The following is a 16607-nucleotide window of genomic DNA, read 5'->3' as shown; positions in this document are numbered from 1 at the left end:
TTGTAGAGCACACAGGTGAATCATGGGACTCATTTGAAATACTGATACACACAAGCACTGTGGTAACGGCTGATACTTTCAAGGCCTAGGATTGTAGTGCTTGTATTTTGAGCTAGTGTGCTAAGCCTAGTGCCTTAAGAAGGCTTTGTATCCCCCTTTAATCTTCCAACTTTATAAAACCAACAGCTTTGTAGTCTTAACTAGGAGGATTGCAATAGAGCCTCAAAGTTCTGGGAACGTAGAAGTCATGGAGTGGAACATACCTGTTTTTGCATTTGTCCTTGTGCTGTGTTACATGCACAATAGAAAAGTCTGCAAAAATAATCATTTAAATACTAGATGTGGATGATATTTATTTTTTCTTATGCATTTACAGAATTTGAACCCAGGACCCTGAATTTGCTATGCAAGAATTCTTCCATTCAATTGCATCCCTAGCAGTATTAGATATTTTAAAATATTGCTAGATATTAGGTGTGTAGAGTCACTTAAGCTGAAAAGAACCTTATAATCCAACAGTGTTAATTTATAAATGAAAAAATGTAGGTTCATAGGATCTAATTTGGCCAGAATCAGGACCATTATAAATTAAGCCCAGGAGTCTTCCTTCCGGAGGGAGAGGTGTTTATATGTCACCATTCTGGTAGCTCCTCCAAACACTACTGTAGTAATTGGAAAGTACTGAGTCATTGAGCGTGAGTATTTGTAAAACAATGTGGCTGGGTCCATAAGTCTAAACAGGTTTTATCATTTGTGTTAAATAACTTCAGTAGTTCCAACCATAGTCTTCAAAAGTCTGAGGAGATTTTTTGGTCCACCTTTTACCCAGTTAACAGAATGCTTACTCTCTTATTGCCACTTAAAAGTCATCTGGAAGACTCATGCTGATAATGTAATGCACAGTGAAGGGAGGGGGTAAAGTAGGAAAACATAATTATTGCACGCACAGTTACTTTAAAGTCTTTTTTCTCTTCCCTCTATCTTTTCCCTACCTTAGTTGGGTGGATCTGGTTTATATAGCTTTCCCCGCTTTTCTTTTCCTAAATTGTCTAAGAGCTGAAAAAGTATTCAGGGGGGAAAAAACATGTAAAGTATAGCAAAGCATGTGAAAAGAGAGTAGTTTGTGCCCCTTTCAACCTTGTTGTAGATCTGTGGATAGTCTGGAGCTTATAAAAATGTACTTAAATATTTTCTGTAATATAGGTTGGGGACAGTTTTATTTGATGTTGATGACTGTCAAAACAACTTCCCTAGAATGATTGTGACAGAGTATGGGGCCTCATTTTCTGATAAAGTGCTTTGGTTTATTCTGACTGTTTTTATATGATTATTTCTTATTTTCTCAAGTGTTTATGACATTTTAATGAGTTTTCAGTTGAGAATTGTGTCATCTGACAGTATGAGAGAGAAATTGAATGCCTGAAAACTATTTAAATACAAACAACAGCAAACTTTACAAGGAACAATGTGATTTTGAAGTTGTGCGTGAGTGTGATTTAGACCTAAGACAAGCTCAAACTGTGTTCCCTCTTTTTTTTTTTTTTAAATCAGAATTGTTTTTCCTTTAAATTTAGGCAAATTTTTTTTAATCCTTGGGAATCAGTTATGTCAGTCACTGATAAAAAGTGTGGCTATGATTTGGTGTTTAAGGCAGATGCTTTTTCAACAGTTTCAAAGAATCCTAAGCTGTCTTGAGACATATTTTAACCTTAACACTTCCCATAGGCTATTGTACCAAGCAGTTGTGGTGTCTCTTTGAATTCAACTAAATTGGTCATGAAATAGTACATGAAATACAGTACAAGGTTTGTCCGGGGGCGTGAGGACTTTCTAGCCTTTCTTGCTATATGTATGTTTAAGAAGTACTTTGTTTACTGGATACATTTAATCACAGTGAAATAGTTCAGACAACTATTTTTGGTATGTGTGGCTAAAACTACTTGAATTCTGGGGTTAGGAAAATGTATATGAGCTTTATATTTAGCATTCTGTTTGCATTGTGTTTTGTAGGAAGGAAGCACTGATTAAATGAATGTTTTCAAGGAAAAAACACTTTACTATTTTTTCCTTGTTTTTAAAATACCTTTTTTATTATAGTAAACAACATCAAAATGTGCCATCATTTTTATATACATAGTATTATAAATTATATTCATGTTTTGATACATCTCAAATGTTTTCATTTTATAAAACAATTTCTGCACTCATTACATAGTACTCTGCTTACTTAGTCCTTACAAACCCTTGTTCTCCTGAGTCTGATTTTAACTACTTCAGATAACTCATGTAAATGGAGTCAGTACTTGAGTTCTGTGGCTACGATTTCACTTAGTATAATGTGAAATATCCTACCATAGATGTAATAGGCTATATTCCATTTTAAAGCTGAATAGTATTCCGTTGTATGTATATACCACATCTTATTCATTTATCTATTAATGGGCAGTTAAAAATTTCCTATCTTTGGTAGTCTGTAGTATTGTGATTTTTAATGTGAATTTTAATTTTTGGGGTAAACAAATTTTGTAAATTTCAGAATTAAGCACAAAATATCATATATATATATATAACATGTATATGCAGATATAGACATAACTGAGTTTGATAGAATATTCATAGTTTTGAAGACTGAAATGTGTATATATGTCTTACATTTTGTAGGACATTTTTGTTTTTTACTTATTTTTTGTTGCTTTTCTTAATTGTATAAAACTACAACTATGGACTGCTCTTGACTTTTGAGGTAGTGTCATCAAACCTTCACATTTATCAGGTGGGGAAACAGATAGTATCTTTTTCATACTAAGGGGAACTGTTGACCTGTGATTAACGATATAATAACTCACATGGGCACAGCTCTTACCATGGTTTGGCATGGTTCTGTAGGATATACATAGTCTTTAGTTCCTGAGACTACACTTGGTAAGTGGATAATGAATGCTGTACCTATTTTGTGATGTGGAAACTGAGGCTATATAACATGCCCTAGGCCAGGTACTGGTAGTAGTGGCTTCATGATTTGAATCTGGAAGTTTTTGCTTCAAAGTCTATCTTCAGACCCTACTAGTTTTGACAGATGTAATTATCATCTTTTCTTTTAAGGACAGAAGAGTTGAGTATATGATATCTTATATGATTGACATTTTATCTTTGAACAGCATTTTGCCAATTTGTCAAAATTAGTATCTCTGGTTATTATATTTTTAAAATTCTTAAAAATTGTTATATACATATGGGTGATTTGCCTCCTTGTATATCTGTGCACTCTGCATGCCTAGTGCCCAGGGTTGCCAGAAAAGGCTGTAGATACTCTGCTACTGACTGGAGTTACAGACAGTTGTGAGCTGCTGTGTGGTTGCTGGGAATCAAACCCAGGTACTCTGAAGAGCAGTCAGTGCTCCTAACCCTGAGGCATCTCTCTAGCCCTATTGTGTTCTTCTTGATCATGATATATGTTGCTTTTAAAGTGCCATTTCGATTGTCTTGTTAGCCTGGTCTGCAAAGTGAGTCCAGGATGGACAAGGTTACAAAGAGAAACTCTGTCTCCAGAAACAACAACAACAAAAAGATAGTCTTGTTAATATTTATTGAGGATTTCTGTTATCTATGTTCATCAAAAGAAGTATTCTGCAATTTTATTTTCATGTTTTTTGTTATTAGGATAATGTTGGCCCCATAAAATACATTTGGAAGTGTTCCCCTTCTCCAGTTCTTGTGGATATTTTTGAATGTCTTTTTAGGTGCTAGAAACTAAATCTAAAACATTGTGCATTCTAGGCTTGCAGTCTACCACCGAGCCATACCCTTGGTTTATGTCAGTTTTTCTTTAAATGTTTGGTAGAATTCTGTCAATAACACTATCAGGTTCGGGGGTTTGTTTTGTTGGATTATTTTGGTTATTGTTTTAGGCTTATTATTTTATATTTCTTCATGATTCAATTGTGATAAGAATGTTTCTAGTATACATTACATTTCTCTTTGTTATTCTATTTGTTGGCATTTGGTTTATTATGGCTTTTTCTTACACATCCCTTTGAAAGTTTTCCACCCTATTTTTGAGGCAGTTTCTCACTGAGACCCATGGTTGGCAGTTGGGTTAGGAAGGCTGGACAGTTAGCCCCTGGCATCTGCCTGTCTCTGCTTCATTGGGATCACAATCATGCACCACCATGCTGATCCTTGTTCATTTTCTGCTATTTGTATTTATAAGATTGTCAATGTAGATGTTCAGCTATCAGGCTGAATGGACATGAGAAGTTGGAAAGCCTTGTCTTGTCTTTGAATCTAAGGATGAGCATTCAGGCTTTTGGCATTAATTAAATTACTGGTTGCAGGGTTTGTTAGATTAACATCCCACCCCACGTTATGAGCAGATTTTGCTTAGCCTTGAATTTATAATCCTGCCTCAGACTTCTGAGCTATATTACCCTCCCTTCATCAGCTTAAATACTTTTTGGTTTTGTTGTTTGGTTTTTCAAGACAGGGTTTCTCTGTGTACCAGCTCTGGCTGTCCTGGACTCGCTTTGTACTCCAGACTGGCCCCGAACTCAGAGATCCCCCTGCTTCTACTGCCTGAGTGCTGGGATTAAAGGTGTGTACTGCCACGCCCAGCTGCTTAAATACTCATTAAGTTGAGAGAATTCCTTTCTGAAAATTAATTTTTTAAAAAGATTTTTAAAAGAAAAAGTTGCCACTGGATTTTTTTCAAACGACTTTAATTTTTTTATTTCAGTTTGTGTGTGTGTATGTGTTTATATGTATGTTTATGAATATTTGAATGCCTGTGTCAAGGAGGGTAGAAGAAAGTGTTTGATCCTCCTGGTACTTAGTAATAGGCAATTGTGAGTCATTTGGGTGCTGGGAACTGAGCTTGAGACATCTAGATGAACAGTAAGCCGTCTTAAATGCTAAGCTGGTTTCCTTAGCCCCTCAAATGCTTTTTCTCTCACAAAATTTTCTTGCTGTTTTATATTTTAATTTGTTAAAATGGTGATTGATGGGTTTTTAAATACATTAAACCAACCTGTACACTTGGAATAAATCCTACCTGCTTGTGATGAATACTCGTATGTTTTGGAGCTTTATTTAGAAAAGCTTTTTAGAATATCTATGTTTATATTCATGAAGACTGTCTGGAGTTTAAAAAGAATCAGTTGTTTCTATGTTTGTATGCTTGTGTTTCGGTATGTGTACACATGAGTGCAAGTGCCCTTGGAGTTGAGAAGAGAGTATTGGGTTCCTAGTAGCTGGAGTAACAGGGATTTGTGAGCCACCTGATGTGGTTACTGAAAACCAAACTTAGGTCCTCTGCAAAGAGTACTGTGTGCTCTTTACTGAACCTTCTCTCCAACCCCAATTTTTTTGTAGAGCCTTTGTCTATGAATTCAGAGTAAGAACAACATAGTACAGTGTATTGATAGTCCCTTCTATTCAATTTTCTGGAACAGTTTTGATAGAATTGGTATAAACATTTGTAACAATTCATTGTTAAAGGCACCTGACCCTAAACTTTATTTGTGCAAAAGTTTTAAGCCGCAGATTAATTTCTGGAACAAACAGTTGTTTAAATTTCTATTACAAAGTGAGCTTTGGTAGCTTTTGTCTTTTAAGGAATCTGTTTTATTGCCATGGCATTTTTGTATTATCCTTTTGCCATTTGTGATTTATAGAATTGATAGTGATAATATCTCTTCCATTCTTGATACTGGTTGTAGCTGGCCTTTTTAAAAATCTCCACCATATTCTAGCCCCCAACATTAGGTAGGAGAGAAAGAAGGATAGAGGGGAAGGGAGGAGTTGATATCGTCATTAGAATATTTCCTGCTCATTAGGGCATCAAGTTCCTTTGGGTAGGTTTGATCTTTGCCCTCTGGATATTCAATTTTTTCTTGTTTCTTTGTTCATGACCACTTGACAAACTGCAACAAAACCATAACAACAGCACCAGCAGTAGGAACAGCAGCCACCACACACAGCAGCTCTCAGGGCTCTCATATTTATAGATCCTCTCGAGCCCCCAGAATTCCAAATGTCATGCGTTTGCCGAAACTATCTGCATCTGGCAAAATCATGCCCTTGCTAGAACATGAGGCAAATCAGTCACCTGCTGTGGGCAGTCTGAAGCAGCGTCATACCCCACACCTGGGATTAAAACAAAACCATATTCTCATAATATTTTTTGTTTTAAAGGAAACCAAAATTTCTCACCTCAATTGGTCATTTGTATCTTTTCATTATACCAGCTATTGTGCTTACTCTGAACTTGTTCTTCAGTTTTTCAGTCTGGTTACATTTTGTTTCACACAGAACCTGTGCCTGCCTTCTGGTGAAAAGTTGGAGAACTGGGCATCTTATCTGATTCCTTTCCTCTTTTCAGTTGTAGACTTACATCCATTTTTGGAATACTTGTGGTTGCTCTCCACTGCCTTCAGATAGTTGTGAAGTTTTTCTTTTATTATTTGTTTGTTTGCTATGTCCAACTTATAGTTGTTTTCTGCAAGACTATTTTTGCCCAGGGGTAAAGATAGAATCTCTGGATTTCTGATTTTCTGACATTCTAGGAAAAATGAGATATATTTTAAATGGCTGAAATCAAAACATAGAACTTGATAACTTAGCATTTTTTCATTGTTGCTTTTATTAGATCTGATATGGCATAGCCCCCCTCCCCCGGATATTTAGAATAAATTATGGAGTTTGGGCAAAAGCAATGTTGGGTTAGCTCTTCTCAAAATCCTTTCAATGGGAGAGAGTGTGTTGCCACTTTTAAAAAGTATACACTTTGAATACTGAATATACCCAATTTGTAAAAATGGTTTTCAATGTTTTCCCTGTAAAAGGAAAATTTTTCAAGAGAAAAAATGATAAAAATTTTGATGTTTTAGATCTGAAAACAAAAAAATTTCTAATTGTATGCTCTGTGTTGCATATAATAAATTAGTTTTAGTCATATTAATGGTATGTAACTTAAATAATTTTATTTGAAGTAGAATCCATTCCTGGTCATTTGATGTCCTAACTGTAATGTCCTTCTTAGTATACATTACAGTTTAAATCGAGAGACACTAGGAAAAGTCATCTTGGTTGTCTGATCTCAACCTGATATTTACAGAGCAGTTAGCATGAACCTCACTATGTTCTGAGCACAGGAGGTTTTGTGTAAAGGAGGAGCTTATATTCTTAGAGACTCAGAAATCTTAGCTTGTTAGCACAATGGATGGTCAGACTCATATGTACTTTCCCTAATGCCAATTTGTTCATTTGAAATAAGAACTACAGCTGTTAATTAGACTGGTGGTTGAACTGAGAGATTAGTACATTTTCTCTTTATAGACGAGCCACATGGGAAGCCAAATTACAATCAGAGGGTTGCTTGGTGAGAATGGAATCAAAACAAAAGGACTTGGTTAGATAATCCATGATTAGGATCCACCTGCCACAGGGACTATTTGGGTTTCCCCTGAGTAGTGCTGAACAGAAAAGCTTTCCAGTGTCTTGGGTTTGATGGTCTTATTTCTATGCTGGCCATTTCTCCTCTGTTCATATTTTTTCCAATCCTGGCTACAAAATACAGATTACAAAATGACAAGCATAACTTAGGCCTTCTTTCCAAGACTGAACTTAGATCACCTTAGGAAATATTTACAGACATTCAGATTCTGGGCCTGGGCCCACATGTGAGCATTTACTTTTGATTTCAATACAGTGCTATCAGCTCTGTCAGACAGGTATTTTTATGTTCAGAGGGTAGCCTCTTTTTTCTGCTTTGTATCCCCGGTGTCAAAAGATTATTTTTTATAAAACTGTGTTTGTTTTTCTTAGTTTATTTCTTAACTTGGCTATTACACAAATAATTGAGACTCTTCTATATTTGCTTATAAAGCTTTATAAGACAATTTTGAGCAGTTTAAGTCTGTTCTTAAACCTCTGTGTTATCTTAACTCCATTTTTTGCCAAAATACCCAAGTTACTTGCTTTTCAGTTCTTTCTTTGCTCCAGCTGAATCTTCTTTATCTCTCCTGTACCTCTGCCTGTGTCTGGATCCCCTGTTGAATCCTCTACTTCCTCTTTGAACTCCTCCTCCCCTGGCTGGCAGAAAGTCCAACCCTATTCTCTCCCTGCTCAGCAATCAGCTATAAGCTGCTTTATTGAGATAGGAGATTCTGAGAACAAGGCTTGTAACCAGATCTGGGGGGCAGGATGGTACAGAAATAAGCATTTGAATTACATAATAACCTTATGCCTACCGAAAGAGTTTGAAGAATTCTCCAAATTGTTCCCCTGTTACTGGTATTACTAGTTTGAGTCTGTTTGAGTAGTTAATGGATTCATTTCTGTTCTTCGTATGATTTACTGATACCAAACCTCATTCTGAAGATCAGTCTCCATAATATTTCAATGGAAGTGGTTCATCTGTATTAATGAGATAAAATGAACTTACTAGAGATACAATAAATACTTAAATTTAAACCTAGATAGTTTTCAAAGCCAACTTTCTAAAGAATGAGAAAAAAATGTATTTATAACTTCCTATAAAAGGTCCAGAGAACTTGAAAAGTTATTGCTTCACGGGCTAATCACTTGTCTTCAGATGCAATGGACATTCAGACACTGAAATTGTAAGTCATTTTCTCACTGAATAGATTATTTTGTCATTCCTTCCGTCATTGTCTACACATCTGCTGTTCATCACCAGGGTGGAGGTACCACTCAGTTACTGTTTTAAGAAATAAACAAGAAGTAGTATTAAGACCTAATGATAGCCATGATTGTCATATTCTCAGTACCAGCATGGTGTTATCAGTGTCCTTATAGCCACTAAAATGTTTGCCTTGGCAGGGGCCCATTTGTACATTTCTTGAAGGCAAGACCCACAATAGCAATACTGATAGTAACAATTAAAATATGTGTGTTGGCTCTGTAATTTTTTCGAGAGCTCTGTGGTGGTTTGGATGAGTTCTTTCATAGGCTCAAGTGTTGGAATACTGGGTTGTCTCCAGTTGGTGGTACTGTTGGGGGGGGCGTGTTAGGAGGCATGGCCTTGTTTGAGGAAGACTGTCACTAGAGGTAGGCTTTGAGAGTTAAAGACTTGTGCCATTTCCAGTTACACTCTCTGCTTCATGCTTAAGGCAAGGATAGGAGTTCTCAGTATCCTGCTCCAGTTGGCGTGTCTGCCTGCTTCCTTCACCCTGCCATTATGAACTATTAACCATGTAGAGCTGTAAGCCAAAAGGAATTGTCCTCATTCTGTATGTTTTTTGGTCATGTTTTTTATTATTATAGCCCCAGGAAAACAAACTATTTTGAGCTCTTTCACCAGAATGAATCTAATTTGAATATTATTATTAGGCAATAGCCGTTTTTGTTTTCTATTAAACTATAACTTACATTCTCAGCTACTGTCCTTTTTTTTGTTGAAAAAGGTTAGACCATGGCTTGTGTAATGGTTAAACGGGTAACAGTTCTGGCTGTGCAAATGTGAGGACCTGAGTTCAAATCCTCAGCCTCCACCATGTACAGATCTATAATGTCAGTGCTGTGGAAAGCAGAGACAGGAAGATTACTGAGGCTTGCTGCCTGCTAGCCTAGTGCCAGGTTCAATGAGAGACCCTGTATCAAAGGCATACAGTGGCTAGTGTTAGGGCAGACATCAAAAATCTTCCTCTGCTTCCAGGCATATGCACACATACCCTCGTGCACACATACCCTCGTACACACTTACTACACACCCAACTCAAGCTTACTGACCTTGAACTTTTGATACTATTGAGTCTGCCTCTCAAGTACTGGAGTTTTAGGCCTGTATCACCAAATACACCTAACTGTAAGTTGATCCTTTAAGACAGCAGTTCTCAACCTGTGGGTCACAAATCCCAAAAGACTATCTGTTGGGGGTCACCACTACATGAGGAACTGTATTAAAGGGTCACAGCATCAGGGTAATTCAGGACACTGCGTTAAGGTGAAAAGTAAAACTACCTTCTGATTCTTTGGGTGGGGACTGCCCTCTAAAGCCATTTGTTGACTTGTTTGAAGGGTAATAAGTATCCTGCTTCAGGCTCTACTTTATTTTCAGTCTCAATATTATTCATCCTTAAACTATCTTCCAATTAACAACAGTTTTCTTTGCATACATTACTTCTTTCTATCAGTGTTCTACATTAACCAGTATGGTAGTTACAAGTTGTTACTTAAATTTTAATTAACCTAAGTTAAAATGTCACGTTTTCAGTCATGCCAGCTATGTTTCAAGTACTTAGTAGACATAGTAGCCACTAATCACATGTTTAAAGAACATGTAACAAATCAAATAAAAAATGTGCTTTCTTAGTCTGACTGGCCATGTTTCAAGTATTCGTTGTTCTAGACTGTAACTTCTTAGTTAAGGGAGGGAGGATTACAAAATAATTTTGCCATTGTTCATGATTTCTCCTTTAAAGTTAATATTTCTAAATACATTCACCTATCATTCCTTGATAATTTAAAACTTGTGGGAAAAGTTTGGTCTTGCATTTAAGTAGCAATGGAAATTTAAGTAGAAATTAATGTAATAATAAAAATATTCATTTCTCTTCCTTTCTAGGGATAATTGCTGAAGTACAACAGAGAAGGATAGATATAGACGCACTGTTCTCCATTAAATAAAAAAGCACAGCCATCATAAGAACAACTAAGTTACAGTCATTCTTGTTGAGATGGAGTGTCCCTATGTTACCCTTGATAGTCTTGAACAGCAGTACTCTTAAAATGAATCACATAGCTAAGATTCCATGATGCAGAAATGTAGGTCAGTTGTGTTCTCATCAGATTAAATACTGTTCAAGGAGTTTAGTTTGAAAAGGCTTTTCACAGTTGCAGAATTTCTCAAGTGTAAAGCTGATATTAAAAGCTTGATACCGTGTGTTAAAATCTTAAAGTGTTATGAGTTAATTCAGTAAGATGTCAAGCATATCTTTTGTACTATTTACACTGTCTGAGTAAAAGGGAAAAATCCAGATCAACAGCCAAGGAATATATTTTGCCATGGCTGCACAATCAGGTTCAAAGATTCAGTGTCCTGTAATATTGTCAGATTAGAACAAACCATTTGGAGGACTATCATTGCTTCTTACCGCTATATGAAAGAATATATTTATTGTAGCTAATCAACCCTATGCTGTAGTCAAAGATAGGACCCATATTTTAAAAATGCTTTTGCAGACCAGAAAAAGCTAGATATACTGGGAAATCATAGGGATTTAAAAGAAATCACTTTATTAGAAAGAGCAAATTGTCATTAATAGTGGTAGTTATACTAGTAGTTTTATATGAATTACTTTCTAAACCAAATATAGGTTGTATTAAAACCATAAAGGACAAAAGAAATAGTTTATAAGATATATATTCAAGGTGTGGAATGTGATTTGACATGTGTATACATTGTGTAATTATTACTGTAACCAAAGTAATAGACATCTATCCCTGCTTTGCTGTACTTCATATACCTCTGATTTTTTCATCTTTTTTTGGTTTTGGTTTTTCAAGACAGGATTTTTCTCTGCAGTCCTGGCTGTCCTTGAACTCACTTTTATAGACCAGGCTGGCCTCAAACTCACAGATATCCATTCACCTCTCTGCCTCTTGAGTGTTGGGATGGGATTAGAGGCGTATGCCACCACTGCCTGGCTTGTTCAACATTAAAAAACTTTTTAAAAATATAATATTTGTTTTTTATATAATGTTTTTATAATAGTTGTGCTTATTTATGAGCTGTAGAATTATAATCAGATATTTATATATAATGTGTTATGGTCAAATGAAGTTATTAACATTTTCATCTTCTAAAATATTAATATTGATATGTTAAGAACCTTCAAAATCTTTTCCCTTAGTTATTTTAAAGTGTATGTATTTATTGTGATACATGTTTTCTAAGCTTCCTTCCTACCCTTCCTAGCCTCCTTTAAAAAATCTTACATGAAAGCCAGGTGCGGTTGTGCACTCCTATCAACCCAGCACCCGGGGATACAGAGGCAAGTGGATCTCTGTGAGTTCGAGGCCAACCTGGTCTACAAAGCAAGTCCAGGACAGCTAGGGTTATTATGCAGAGAAACCCCATCTCAACTTCCCCTCTCCCCAAACAAAGAAAGAAAAAAAATCTTACATGAATGAGAACACAGTTTTATCCTTTTGTGCTTTGCCTACTTCACTTACTCTTATGTTACAATAAGTATGGACATGCAGGTATCTCTTTGGATATCATCCCAATACTGGGATTTTTATGTCATGTAGTAGTTCTGGTTTCAGTTTTTAAGGAAAATTCATACTATTTTTTCACAGTGCTTGTATTAATTTACATTCTCATTAACTCAGTACAAAAGCTTTTTTTCAACATAATCTCCAGATTTTTTGGGGGCGGGGGGAGGTTTTGGTAACCTCTTTTTTAAAAATGCATTTTGTTTCCTATTATACCCAGGTTGTTCTTGAACTCATGCACTGAAGTGTGTTGATAGCCACTCTAACTTGGGTGAGATGATGTCTTGTGGGTTTGATCATTGGTTACTTACATTATTAATGCTGCATTAAATCCTTGGGGACAGTTATTTCTTTGAAATGGCTGTTTCACTGCCTCTGAATATATTACCAGAGATCATGTGATGGTTCTGTTTTTGTTAGGGATTTCATTTTCTGTATATCCTTGCTAACACTTGCTACATCTTTTATTTTTTGTAATAATCACTCCAAAATATATAAGGATATACTTGACTGGGGTTTGGCATGCATTTTTCTGATGGTTTCTGTGTCTTTGAAAAAAAGTCAATTGCTTTGTCAAGTTTTAAGTCTGATTGTTTGAAATTGTTTTGAGATCTAATATAATTATATTATTTCTCCCTTTCATTTTGTTTTCTAAACCCTCCCATATACCCCTTCTTGCACTCTAATTTTTGGCATCTTTTTTTTCATTGACGTGTGTGTGTGTGTGTGTGTGTGTGTGTGTGTGTGTGTGTGTGTGTGTGTGTTGTGTCTGTCTGTCTGTCTGTCTTACCTAACTACAGCCTGTATGAAGTTACTTCTATATATGATTCATTTTGCAATTGTATGCTTTTTTAAATTTATCTCTATTTGGAGTACTAATGCTTTATAAGATATATAGTTTGTGAATATCTTCTCTTTTTTGTAGGTTGCCTTTGCTTTTCACAATTGTTTTCTTTAATTAGTTATAGTTTTCTTCTTTAATTTGATATATGAAATATCGGTGTTATATTCAAAATATTCCAAAAGTCACGGTCAGGGGGATCCCTCTCTTCTGTGTTTTTTCTAGAAGTCTGTGACTTCAAACAGTTATTTAACTCTTAATCCATTTTTTTAGCTGATTAAAGCTCAAATTTTGTTCTTTCATCTGTAAATATCTATTTTCTCCATTACCATATCTTAAGAAGACATTTTCCCTACTGACTGTTCTCAATGCCCTTGCCAGAAGTTTGTTGACCATATATGCCCCTTTGAGGTATCATTGTAGAAGAAGAAACTAATGTAATTTTGATAAGAGTTTCTTTGAGTTTGCAGATTGCTTGGGTAATACAGGTATGTGAAGAGTGTTTTCATTTATTTATTTACTATGTGTGTGTATGGATGGTATATCTACTTGCTTGTGTTTGTATTTGCACATGTGCATGTGCATATGTTTGGATACCAGAGGTTGACTTTGGCTATCTTCCTTCATCTCCCTGAACCTTATTATTTGCAAAGTGAGGCACAAAATCATACTGATCCAGGAGCTCACCAGGTGGCCAGTTGGTCAGTGAGTTTCAGGACCTGCTTGTTTCCATCTACCCAGTGCTGGGGTTAAAGATGTATGTTGCCACTCTTGGCCTTTACTTGGTTGCTGGGGATCTGAACATAGGTAATGATTTTCATGCATCAGGCAGTTCACTAACTAACTCAACTCACCAACCTGAGCATAGTCTTCATTTCACAGCTAATTTTACAAGGCTAGTCTAATTTCCATACAAAGTCAGAAAGGGATGATACCAGAAAAGACAACTGCTGATAATAATCCCTGATTAACATGCATGCAAAAATCCTCAAAAAAAAAAAAAAAAACCCTCACAGACTAAAGATGATTGCATTAGGATTATATATCATGGTCAAGTGGAATTTATTCCTGAAATGCAGCAATAGATTAACATCCACAAATCTACAAATGGGATGTGTATTAACAGACTAAAGGATTAAAAGCATGCGATAATTTCAACATATGCTGCTAAAACATTTGCAGAATTTGAGCACTTTTCATGATAAAAATGTTCAACAGCTTAGAGATAGAATGAATGTATGTCAACATAGTTCAGACTGTTTGCCAAACCCACAGCAAGTCCTCCTAAGATCAGCAAGGAGATGAGGATTCCTACCCTTGTAACTTCTATTCAATGTAAGAGTACTAGGCAAGAGAAAGAAGCAGAAGACATCCAAATAAGAAAGGAAGAAGCTAAACTGTTTTCTCAAAGATCATGATCTTTCATATGTAGAATATTCCCAAGACTTCACTATAATGCCAGAACTAATACATGAATTCAGTAAAGTTACAGGACAAAAATCAATATGCAGTAATTAGTTTTGTTTCTAAGCAGTAATAACAAATTATCCAGAAAGGATCTCAAGAGAACAGTTCATTTACAACAGCACCAAAAGAGTAAAATATGGATTCATGTAGCATGGTGGTAGAGTCCTTCTTCAAGCTGTAGAAGGCCCTAATGTCCACTCCCAGGACCACAAAAAATGCTAAAGTACAAATTTAACCAAGGATAGTAAATGATCTGTACAGTAAAAACTGTGATCAACGGTCAAAGAAATTGAGTAAGGCACAGATAAATGGAAAAATACTCTGTTCATAGATTTAAAAAAAAAAAAACCTTCCTATTGGTTGGTGATATGTGTAGTTTTCACATAGAAAGCAAATATTCCTCTTTTTATTTCTATATTCATTTTAGATATTCTTTGCCAAAGTAACAGCTTGTTATGAGCGTGAATATAGAAAAGAGATTTTTATTCATATTTAAAGAACATCAGTAATAAAAACATTTCCCTAGCTTTGACAAAGAACGCCTTTGTTTAAGGGTTAGGTATGTCTATGGAAGTGACTCTTGTTAAAAACTAAGGAATAAAATATAATTCATCTTATCTTGTGTAAGGAAAATTGTCCTAACTTGCAAGCTGCTGAGTGCCTAATTTACATTTAAATCTGAAGTAATGAAGCCTGTATTTTTTTTGCCAGAAACTCCCATTTCTCCCAAATATACTCTCTATCAGGGGGAAAAAACCACCTCATTATTTTGCATGGCAATGTGTCTTTGCTGATGCAGAAAAGCAACATAATTCAGGATGAAGGATTAATTTAAACTTCTTATGTGCTCTTTTGCAGGTAATTAACATTATTTCTAGGGATCAAAAGGTGGGTTTGCAGAGTACACCAAAAAGAATAGTTTTATCCTGGTGAATTGCAAAGAAAGGGTATAGTCTTTTTATCACCAGGAGCAAGAGGTTCGTGAACACTGTCATATGTGTAGAATTAAATCCCAAGAATTTTAGACCTTGTGGGAACTATAGCTACAGAGGAACTAAAGTTAGGAGTGTATCTATGGAAACCCTTAGGAGTAAACAGTGTTTGCATTTACTTAAATAATTTCTAAATGCTGTACAAATGACCCTTTAATTTATACTCTTTGGTTAGTAATAAATGATAATATCCTTTCTTTTTCACATACTACCCCTTGCTTAATAAAAATTTTTGCTTTGTTGCAAATAATAAGCATGCTTTGAGGCATTTCCACTACTGTTCATTAGTTTCCTGATATGTGAACTCAGAAACTGTTGTTGAAGGCCAATTTTTTTGTGGTCACTATCATAAGAGTCACAGATCAACTGCTAATTTCTGAAGCCAGTTGATCATATCATCTCTCCCTTATCCCTTATTTCTCTTCCCTGGGCCTTTGGTGTGTATCCCAGATGGCTTGGAAATGCCATTCATTTCCCAACTGTGCCAGACCCGTAACCCTCAGTTTAGAGGAAGCAAAAAATGCTTTTTACCAGAAAAGAGGCTGCTCTGTGAGTAGACTACATTTTCTGTGAAAGCTTACATTCTAGGTTTTTTGTTGTTGTTGTTGTTTTCTTTTTTTATTCATTCACAGACTTTGATTTGCACTTTGAGTTTTAGAAAAGACCACATGTATTGGCACTATGCTGCAATCTTCAAAATTTTAAAGACATAAACTGGCATGTTCTGAGTTCTCTACTGCGTAGAGTTTTTACTCTGAAAGAAGTTAAAAGGCTGATCTAGCAAATTTAGGATCACGTTGACCTAATTTAGTATCCGTGATAGTGTTTTTTGTTGTGATAATCATCTTAGCTACGATTTATTGTATGTTCTACTCAATAATGAATCCTTTGGTTTTCGTACTGGTTTCAGGAATACTTGGATAAAATATGTGGAAGAGATAGAAGTGTTGAGACATTCTTTTAACAGAATATAGCTGTTGCCATAGTATGCCAGAAACCAGGAGATAGACTTTCCCATTGCCCTCAAAGAACTGAAGTTCAAAGTAAGCCTGTGGTCGTTATTCACTGCCTCT

At 35.6% G+C, this 16607-nt stretch overlaps 1 protein-coding gene across 1 annotated transcript in view; it reads left to right on the top strand.

The window, feature by feature from the left end:
• The window catches only part of Pola1 (DNA polymerase alpha 1, catalytic subunit), a 310463-nt gene that overhangs the window by 88361 nt on the left and 205495 nt on the right, over positions 1-16607 (top strand). The gene's annotated exons all lie outside the window — the stretch shown is intronic.

This window comes from Acomys russatus, chromosome X (assembly GCF_903995435.1).
Source record: "Acomys russatus chromosome X, mAcoRus1.1, whole genome shotgun sequence".
Classification (NCBI taxonomy): Eukaryota; Metazoa; Chordata; class Mammalia; order Rodentia; family Muridae; genus Acomys; species Acomys russatus.
This window is presented reverse-complemented; position numbering and strand designations above follow the sequence as displayed.